This window comes from Ornithodoros turicata, chromosome 4, assembly GCF_037126465.1.
Source record: "Ornithodoros turicata isolate Travis chromosome 4, ASM3712646v1, whole genome shotgun sequence".
Lineage (NCBI taxonomy): Eukaryota > Metazoa > Arthropoda > Arachnida > Ixodida > Argasidae > Ornithodoros > Ornithodoros turicata.
Genome location: NC_088204.1, coordinates 80,226,561 through 80,237,360, shown reverse-complemented (window position 1 = coordinate 80,237,360; position 10,800 = coordinate 80,226,561). Strand labels below are relative to the sequence as shown.

The window sequence follows — 10,800 nt, the reverse complement described above, 5'->3', positions numbered from 1 at the left end:
TAGCTTAACTTATGTTTTACTTAGTGAGTGGGCTGGCATCGACATTGTGGCGTTTAATGTCATTAGAAAATGACGTGTGACACGAGCTTCGTAAATAATGACATTAGAAGATAATGTCATTTTTCGCGCCCATGTGCCTGATAGCGTAGTGGTTACATAAATACATCATCAAAGAAAGCAGAGACGATATTTTATCAGTTATTTCGTCATAAATTCGACTGAATGGCGCACCATATAACAAATACATCCGGGGCGATAACTGATGAGGCTATTATCACATCCGAAACTCCGGCGTACTCTATCAGCACCTGATGCGATAACACTTTCTAAGCGTGGTATCGTGGCACGGTTGTATATCACTCACCTAACTCATGCCTCTCCTGTGAGGAGGAGAAGGTGCAACAGCTTGTGAACGTCACAGGTCCTGCAAGATAAGAGAGATATGGTAAGATAGCCGTCGGAGACAGGCAACGACGTTATCACGAACAGAATGAAACCTAATCACAACTTGACCACATAGCACGGTGAAGGCCAACCATTGCACAGAATGACACCTTTATCACTCCCGATTTGTGGAAAGCGCGGGGCGTACGCCTTTTTTTGGAACTGCATAAGTGTTCCAAAAGGGCGTACGCCTCCCGTTCTTAACCAATCAGGGGGCAGAACGATGTCATTCGGGATGGTGATTGGCTAAGAGCGTGTGCTATGTGGTGTCTGTTTCCTGGGTTTTCCTCAGACGCTTTCAGACATATAGGTCGGCATAGTTCCCTTAGAAGTCGGCCCAGGAGGACGCACATTCTACCAGGGCGTAAGTCGGGTGTGAGGGCGACAACGGCGAGCCCTTTCACCATCACCACCACCTCTGTTTTTAGGGTGCACACTCTAAAAACAAAACTTCACCGCATAGCACGCAGTGGCCAACCACTGCCACGAATGATAGGGTAATCGCTTCTGATTCGAAGAGCGAGGGAGGGGCATGTTGAGAAATTTTTTTAAATACGAAACCTGTCACAAAAGAGAGCATACAACCCCCTCCGTCTTCGAATCAGTAGCGATAACCCTATCATTCGTGGCAATGATTGGCGCACAGCGTGCTATGCGCAAACGATACACGTGCTATGCGCAAACTCCACCCACTAATGATAGAGTTAGCGCTACTCATTCGAAGACAAAGGGGGGAGGGGGGGACGTATGCCCTTTTTGTGTCAATTTGGTTATATGATAATTGACACAAAAAGGTGTATCCCCTCCCCCAATTTCTCACTCTCTACTGTACCCTATCATTCGTGGCAATGGTTGGCGTAGAGCATGCAGAGCGTGCAGTTCTGTTTTTAAAGTGTGTATAACTTTTAGACGATTCGCCAAAAAAATATCGCAAAGAAATATCTCTTATCGTCATCATTTATAGAGAGTGAAGTTTTAGGCACTACCAGAGCTATATATGTATATATATACATATATGTATAATATATGTATATAAATATAAATATGGCTGTCTCCGGATAAGCTGATAAGGGGGGGGGAGGGTGCACACCTTTATATGTATCAACTTTCCTTCTAATCGGAAGATAAAACGATACGATTCTGAAAAGTGGCTGGCCTAGAAAGATTAAAGCGACGAAGAGTCCTTATACTTGTTAGTGCCTATAAAAACCCGCTCTCTATAGTCATTATAAAACAACGTTCCACTCCTTATCCAACAGGTCCCGCGCCATGCGAGAAAAATACTCGGAGCTGGATTTCAGTGCACGCAAAATTAGCTTCGCTTATCCGGGCTTCAGCTTTCTGAACCCGCTCGGAAATGTCCAGGAACTTCCACGGAAAACAACCGCACTCACTTATCCTGGTATGAAGGTGTTAGAAACCAAAGTGGCGACCAATATTTCATCACGTGCGCGACGACAGGAGACAAGACTGATGATTTTATTTTATTCTTTCCCTTACCACTGACTAGGCTCACTAAATAGGGGAGAGCGCGAATAAACTCTATTCCACGCGCTCACCTCTCATTATATCAACTCAGTCCGTATTAGCGGATCAATCAAAGCTGCTGCTGCATAAAGCCAGATACCGTTCCCAATAACAAGGCGCACGCGCGAGAGAGCGTAACATACTCGAACCTTACAAGATATACAAGGCCGTAACAACAAAAATGTCGCTGTTATATAGACACAGCGGAATAGTCTGCATACGAACCCCGCCTTGAAAAAGCGCTTTAATGAGCTTTGAAATGGAACACGTCCTATCCCATTCATTCATACAGGAACAAATCAGGCTTGCTTATGTTCTTGCTTAGAAACGGGAGCACAAATGAGATATATGAGGAGCTCATCCAATCGTCATTTTTAAAGGGCTTCACGGGCGCAACGAGCTCAGCGGGATGTATTCAAGCTATGTATAGGTTCAAAAGAAGCGAGTCACTAGTGTCATGCACACGCTATCTAGGACACGTGGCGTCCTAGCGAGGACGAACTTAAGGCACGAATTATGCGTATACAGGGTGTGTTTTTTTTAATAAATATTTTACAGTATTCTTATAAAGAAACTATGAGAGTAGCATAGTCTTTTTTTTTTCTATTCTAATTCTATTTCTAATCTAATCTAATCTAAGTCTTTTTTGAAGTTGTTATACGGCAGGGCGGACATCCTCTCGAAAAAAATATTTATTGATTTATGTTACACAGCCACAGCCGCATCTATGCGGCTGTGGCTGTCAGGCTTCTATAACTTTTAATAAACCCTCTGTTTTGTTACTTCCCCTACTTTTGTCTTCTGTCTCCCATTTATCTCAACGTTCCAGTCGTTAGGTGAGATATGTGGGATGATGATGATGATGGGATGGGTCGGGATGACTACGCCACGCGACTACTTAATTCTCGCTATACCGCGTGTTTTTTTTTTTTTTTAAGGGACATTTTTGTGAAGTTGTGCGCAAGACCGAAAGAGTACAGTTGAATGTGCTATACGACATTTTTTTTTCTTCTGTTTGTCTCTACTCTATGACGTCATTCCTTTTCGCGAATCACGTTCTTGACGCCTACGTCACCTGTTAGGTTAGGACATTTTGTCCTAACCTTGTCCTGTCTTTTTCTTTTTTTTTTATAATTTACAGAATTTTTCTAAAACAAAGCAATGAGAGCAGCATTGATGTCGTTTGTGCTGTTGAGTTTTGAGTCGAGATGTCGTTTTTGAGCTCTCGAAGAAAAGATGCAACAGTAAGATGAATAATTTCCTAAATTTCGTTAATTACCACTTTAATTAGGGGATTTCGGGTAAAAGCGGGAGATCAGAATGAGAGACCATCCTAGTTGAAAGCCAGTCCACGTTACATGCCATAGATGCCACAGTTCAAGCAATACATGCAATGACACAGTACTTCCAAATAGAATCATTACTGCTTTTCCTTCTTTCCGAAGTCCAACATAGATACCGTTTAAATCTTATAACTATTCATATTTATACGGTGATGAGACGAGAGCCTCCAGATAGCCTCCTCTATGCTGTATACTGCTTTATATGCTTCTTAATGTCTTTTAATTACTGGATCCACAGGTCCTGCATCTATGTCTGGCCAACAGCGAAGAGCATCACTCTTTTCCGCACTCTCCCGGAGTAAATACGGGCATATATAGAATGAATGAGCTCGCAAGATATATATGAGCTTCACACTTTCTCGAGTTAAACCCTCTAGTTTCTTTTCTTTTTCCTCAGACCAGTTCATTCTCGTCGAGTTCCGTGAAAGCGCTTTCGTATATCGGAAGCGGGAAAGATAAGGTCCATCTGGCAGCTCCTCCAATAGTGCACCTGCTCTCCTGATTTTGAAACAACGCGCGGGGGTTTGGACTGAAGGTATATAATCGCAGTATACCGTACCACCTGCCCTGTATACTCTCTCATATTTTCTCTCTTTTTTTAAGGAGGAATAATTTTGCCCAAACGAGGGTGTTCCTTTACCTCCGCTAGAATCTCAGCACACGCATTTAAAGCCCGACGACGAGATTTAACGAGACGACGCGTGTCTATATGCAACTTGTACCGCGTGCCACTTGTATACCATGCCACCATGCTACGACCCAATACGGCCTTTGTGCAAATGTCAAGACAGGTCTTGTATGATATCGAGGATCATTAAACGTATTTTAAATTGGGTCTCAAATTCAGGCGACTGGATCCAGAACTGTACACTGTAAACTTTTTCACACCTTTAAAGGTGTGCGCTATAAACATTCAACCTGGTTGCGTAACATTGCATCTCCAGGGTGATATTTTACAAAATTTGGAAAGCATTACTAAAGATCAAGTGTCAGTGCAAATCTTGCTTTCATGCAATCTTGCTTATGTCTTGGATATCGTAGGTACGAGCTAATGCATATATGCATCGCTATCGATAATAGAGCACGCGCAAGTGTCTACAATACTGTTGAACAATGTTGAGATGTTGCAAGACTGAATTTTTGGAGGACAGACAACACTCGCGTAAAGAAAATTTGTGCGAAACCGTGCTCCATTATGATGTTACCAAAATTACACCTAAAAAGGCGTGCGCCATGCACGTAGTTACACCTTTAAAGGTGTGAAAAGATTTAGAGTGTGTCTATATGCAGCTTGTACCGTGCCACTTGTATACCATGCCACCATGCTACGACCCAATACGGCCTTTGTGCAAATGTCAAGACAGATCTTGTAAGATATCGCGGATCACTAAACGTATTTTAAATTGGGTCTCAAATTCAGCCGACTGGATCCAGAACTGTAAAGCTGAAATATTCCAGGAGTATCTTAGGCTCACCCAAATGGACTATAGTTGAAAGCGTTCACTGTATACAAGAGAGTGCACGGAATTTCTCTATAGGTAGAACACGAAGCGAAACTAAGCTAGCATCTATTACAGAATTGCAGAACACGCTTAATTAGGCGTTGTGGAGTAACACAGTCGTTGAACCACAACCTGCATATATTTTTCGATCCAAGTCGATCTTCCGCACTTAATTAATCCTTAAAACCCGAAACCGCAATTCCGCTTCACACGAAGCATTGTATATAGTAGTACCACAACGAAGGACAGCTGTTACGAAATCGCTACGAAGGGCTAAATTAATGCGGAGCGCAATTACCCTAAGCTAACGCCATTACCTAACAACATCGTCTGTTGAAAGCGTCAAGCCAGGACATTGTCCTCAGTATATTCTGCACGTCGGGTGCTTGTTATGGCGTTTCATTGTAGAGCGATTAGCCTGCGGATATGGCGACATATGGCTCGCGGTGAATCGTGCGTCCTGGTCCGCGACTTCGTATAAGGAACTGTTCCTTATGCCGTTCGATGTTTCCAACACGGGGCGCTTACCTCAGGCTGGAAGGTGGCTGTAGGCCACTTTCTTTTTTTCTCTCTCTTCTTCTTCTTCTTTTTTTTTTTCGTTCTATTTTCTGGGGCTTCTGTTCAGTCCACACTTTCATCGGATCTCTGGATTTTCCCCTTTTCTACGTTGTATTTATGGTTTGTGTACGAACGGTGTTTCGTGTGATCAGAACTATATTACCACACCACATGCACATCTGCTCACATTATAGATAATTAAGCCACGGTACAGCTGCTTTATGTGCTATCTCTTCTTGGCATCGAATTATGTTGGAGTCGAATAATGGGTTTTGAAGCAATTACTACTACTCTTCGTTTACTTAAATCATACCATGGTCCTAGGTTGTCATGGTGGAGGATGGAGCACAATGCAAGAGCCAGACCGACTCGGTAACTCGATAAATACATCTCAAAGGGGTACCATGAAATCTGCTCTCGACCGACTGGACAACCGCAACTTTGACCTCAACTCGTAAAAGTTTGCCAGGCCCTTGGCAACCTGACAAGAGGGATGCTGCCTTGTCAGCGCTTGTGATATTTATTCAGACCAGTGCGTTGCAGTCAGTCTGTTAGGACCGTGTGATTCATTGTGCGATGATTTGGCCTTCGGCCGATACTTATCGAAAGTTGCGGGTTTTTCTTTTTTCTTTGCAGGGGGGGGGGGGGGGGGGGGGCTTAGGTCTGTTTATGGGAGTAGCCGAATTTGTCGTGTGACGAATTAAATCTCTGTATATTATTTTTTTTTCGCTAACATCAGCACCGATAGATCGAGGTTTGGAACGACAAAGTATTTGACGCAAAGTGATAGGTTTTGATAAGATGAAGCCGAATGAGGGACCATAATGCTGCGAAGTGATGCGATGGGCTATACTCTCTTAAAAATGAGCTTCACCGCATAGCACGCTTCTAGCCAACCGTTATAACAAGCCATATCGTTATAACAAAACGGGAGGCGTACGCCTTTTTTGTGACAATTATGAACAGCATAAGTGTCACAAAAAAGGCGTACGCCTCCCGTTTTCAACAAATCAGTACTGATAACGATATCATTCGAGATGATGGTTGGCTAGGAGCGTGCTATGCGGTGAAGTTCATTTCTAAGAGTGTAGGTGTAAGACCCACGACGATATCACGTTGAATTAATTTTCACAGAAGTGCTGACAAACAGGCTCCACACTAAAAAGCCGTTCGCCAAGGTCGCTATTAGAAGCAATCAATCATCTTCACGGTGAGAAAGTTGTTACATTCTGTTCAATTACTGTAATAGAATATGGTAACCAGTCACAGTTACAAGCCATTTTTGTCTAAGAGTAGCTCGTTACCGACAAAATGTAACTACTACATAGTTACTTGTAACTCAGTCATCATTGGTGCAGAGACAAAGTCTTGAAACTTTTGGTGTTTGTGGGTTTTGCTGTTGAACTATTTGTGTGTTTTGTGACAACACTATGGTGAGCTCACCATAACAACTCATTTCCGTCGGAATCATCAACATCATCATCGTTCCAAGAGTCCTTCACCAATGTAACAGGTGCAAATGATGTCGAGTTGCTTGCCTCACACTATACACAGTGAAGACGAAATCTCCATTTTATTTTTCCTTAAAATCAAACTCAATCAATCAGCTCTCACCCAAGATGTGCTTGACGCCGTGATATACACTGTACACGTGGACTATAGCTTCAATGGACGGTAATATACTCGAAGCAGAGAAAGACTTTGAACCACCCTGACGGCATGCAAATGGGAGGCTCTCTCCGCCGACCGGTTCCTTCAACCGGTTTTCACTTTTTTGCCTCATCGGTTTTCCTCTCACGCTTTCACTTTCTCCACAGGGAAGTGGAGTAACCCATCGAGTCCACTTTGTCCGTGCTCCTTACAAATTCGGCGGGTAAAAATCGGTCGATACGTTCCGCACCCGCATTTTCGGACGAAATCTGGTGCTGTTTTTTTTTTTATTGCGTGCCAGCGCCGCGTAGCAACTGTGACTATGAGCGGCGTACAGACGTGGACAGATGGAGAGAAGACATCAGGAAGGAGTGGGAGACAATGGGGGTTAGTATGCGTCCTGGGCCGACTTCAGTGGAAACTGCGCCGACGCATCCACACTCTAAAAACTGAACTTCACCGCATAGCACGCTCTTAGCCAACCATAATCTCGACTGATATCGTTATCTGCCTCGATTCGTTGCAAACGGGAGGCGTACGCCTTTTCTGTGACACTTATGCTGTTCATAATTGTCACAAAAAGGCGTACCCATCCCGTTTTCAACTAATCAGGGCAGATAGCGATATCAGTCGACCAAGAGCGTGCTATGCGGTGAAGTTCATTTTTAAGAGTGTACGCTCTGCACCAACCACTGCCACGAATGATAGGATTATCGCTTCTGATTCCAAGAGAGGGAGATAGAGAGATGGGGGGGGGGCGTACGCCTTTTTGTGTCAATTTGGATACATGATAACTGACACAAAAAGGCGTATGCCTCCCTCTCTCCTCGAATCAGAAGCGATAACCCTATCATTCGTGGCAATGGTTGGCGCAGAGCGTGCTATGCGGTGAAGTTCAGTTTTTAGGGTGCATCTGGAAATTCTGTCGGAAAACCCGAGAAAAAGTTCAGACAGCACAGCTGATGGTAGCATTCGAACCCACCACCTCCAAGTCTACAGCAAGACCTTGAAGGTGTTTACGTTTTCGGGTGTCACTGGGTTACAGGTGAACGCTGCACCCGACTATACCGTGTATTTGCACCTTGTACTACATGCTGTTGATAACAGTCACAGCTTCCTCGCGGTGTTCAGCAACATTCCATAAAATCGAGCTCACAAGCTCGGTATCCGCAAAAGCGGATGGCATCACAAACTGATCCGCCGAGATCAGCGGAGCTTCAAGAGCAAACACAATTTGTAGCCGAGCAACTCGTACCATATACAGTTTCATTCGCGAGTGACAAAACGTGTAGTCTTCAAGGGCAGTCTTCAATGATCATTGAAACCAATGACCATTGAAAATGCGTGTAGTGACACCAAGCGTGTGACGGGTCAACTTCCCAAGGAGTATTGAATTCGATGTTAACCGGCAGGTTGACACGTTACACGCTACGTGGCGCTACACGCATTTTCAATGACGATTGGTTTCAATGACCATTGAAACCAATGGCCATTGAAAATGCGTGTAGTGACACCAAGCGTGTGACGCGTCAACTCCCCAAAGAGTATTGAATTCGATGTTCCCCGACAGGTTGACATGTTACGCGCTAGGTGGCGGTACACGCATTTTCAATGACGATTGGTTTCAATGATCATTGAAGACTGCCCGTGTGACAGATGTATAAGATGTCTGCCGGCCGGCCCCGCGGAGGAGGGGCGCCACCCCCAGACCAGTTTGCAAGGTAAACAGTGGGGCGGATGAGAATAGCAGAAGAGAGTATATTTCGTTCGAGTGCAACATCCTGCGTGTCATATTATGGGATTCCGCGCTTTCGGTCGTTATTTTAGGGTGGGTTCGGAGTACATTTTTCGGCATTTATTTATTTTCCTGAAATTTTCCTTCCGGCGTTTTTCGGTGATTTTTTCTGGCGCATACATGGTTTACCCTGCAGTTATCGGCGGATTGAGAAACGCAGCGTAATTTCACAACTGTACGCCTCAGCGCAGTCTTAGAACCAATACAATATCAGCAGAGCAATTGGGAAAGCAGGGCTCTTCTTCTCGTTTAGTGTTATGAGAGGTCAGCCATTACTTGGCTCGCTACTCTTTTAAGCCCATTGTAATAGATGCAGGCGTATTTGGCCAGATTCTTGTCTGCTGTACAAAACTTGACGTGTGCAGCGGTTAGTCCCCGTAATATTTCCCCAGGCATTCATTTGTATTCGACGTTTTTCGGTTAAAATCGGATAAAAAAATGTTTCCGATGTGATTTTTTCGGTATTTTTCGGTTAAAATCGAAAACGCGCAACCGTAGTCATACACCCAACTCCATTCCGTGCCTCACTAACTATTGCCTGATTTTCTTCCCGATATACCAGTATCTATGACGCGATGGCCTTCACCAAAACAATTAAGAGTCACAATACGAAAAAGAAGAGAGAGAAAGAAAGAGAGACAATTACAGCCCCGGAAGGAGGAAATTCCCACGAGGCAACATTTCGTGAGCATTGTGCAACATTTTTCATGCTTAGCAACACACGGATAGTAATATACTTTCGCGTATTTACATATTAATGATACGAGTTGTACGCTTGCTCCAACGGTTAGACAGGCTTCCAGGCGCAAAGAATGTTTTGCATCCAAGGTTGTACATTGAAGGAACAAGGTGCTGCATTTTGTAAAAGTGCTTAGCTCGCTTGGCTGAGTGCGATAACGGTCTCAAATCCGTTACGGCAATCTTTAATAAGTAAGTGCGTTGAGAGTGCCATGTATACGGAGAATGACACGATGAATTTTTACTATAACTATAATGCTCACGGTAAGAGAAGAATTGCAGTGTAGGAACCCGCACGAGTCCAGGACGAGGATGAGACTGACGACAAACAACGAACCGTCATTCTCGTCCTCGTCCTGGACTCGTCCGGGTTCCTACACTGCAATGGACCTTTTTCACAACGGCTTGTGCGCATGACCTCGAGGCGCCGGAGAGGGTTATCTACGTCTTCACTAGATGGCGCGGTATGGGGGACGACAGAAGTGGGGAGACCGCACGAACGGCGCGAGCTCGTCGGTCCCACTCCGTGAAAAAAGTCAATTCTTCTCTTACCATGTCCTACCAACAAGCCCAAGTCCTTACTCTGTTCAGTCAATACTTCTCACCGTTATCGTTGAAGATAATGCTAGAAAAAAAAGTGACGAGAGAGGCAAGAGAAGAAGGCGGGAAAGAATGAGTTGTAAGGAAGAGGTGCCCTCTCTCATGGCTAATGTTCGCCATCACAGAACTGCAGGTACCCGCCGTTAAAGTTATGGCGGAGTTCGGTCGAAAACGCAACGTTCGGCTTTCTCGGTATCTATTCGGACCCACACTCTTAAAAATGAACTTCACCGCATAGCACGCTCCTAGCCAACCATAATCTCGAATGATATCGTTATCTGCCCTGATTTGTTGAAAACGGTAGGCGTACGCCTTTTTTGTGACAATTATGAACAGCATAAGTGTCACAAAAAAGGCGTACGCCTCCCGTTTTCAACAAATCAGGGCAGATAACGATATCATTCGAGATTATGGTTGGCCAGGAGCGTGCTATGCGGTGAAGTTCATTTTTAAGAGTGCATGTCGTACTTTCCCCGGCGGATTCCGTGTGCCTACACTCTTAAAAATGAACTTCACCGCATAGCACGCTCTTAGCCAACCATAATCTGGAATGATATCGTTATCTGCCCCGATTCGTTGAAAACGGGAGGCGTACGCCTTTTTTTGTGACACTATGCTGTTCATAATTGTCACAAAAAAGGCG

At 44.4% G+C, this 10,800-nt stretch overlaps 1 protein-coding gene across 4 annotated transcripts in view; it reads right to left on the bottom strand.

Annotated features, from left to right (window-relative positions):
* LOC135392064 (mucin-2-like) overlaps positions 1–10,800 on the bottom strand; it is a 132,967-nt gene that overhangs the window by 68,044 nt on the left and 54,123 nt on the right. For all 4 annotated transcript variants that reach the window (XM_064622706.1, XM_064622707.1, XM_064622708.1 and 1 more), the window contains exon 2: positions 365–424. The gene's annotated coding sequence lies outside the window, so the exon portion shown is untranslated. The remainder of the gene's footprint in view (positions 1–364; positions 425–10,800) is intronic.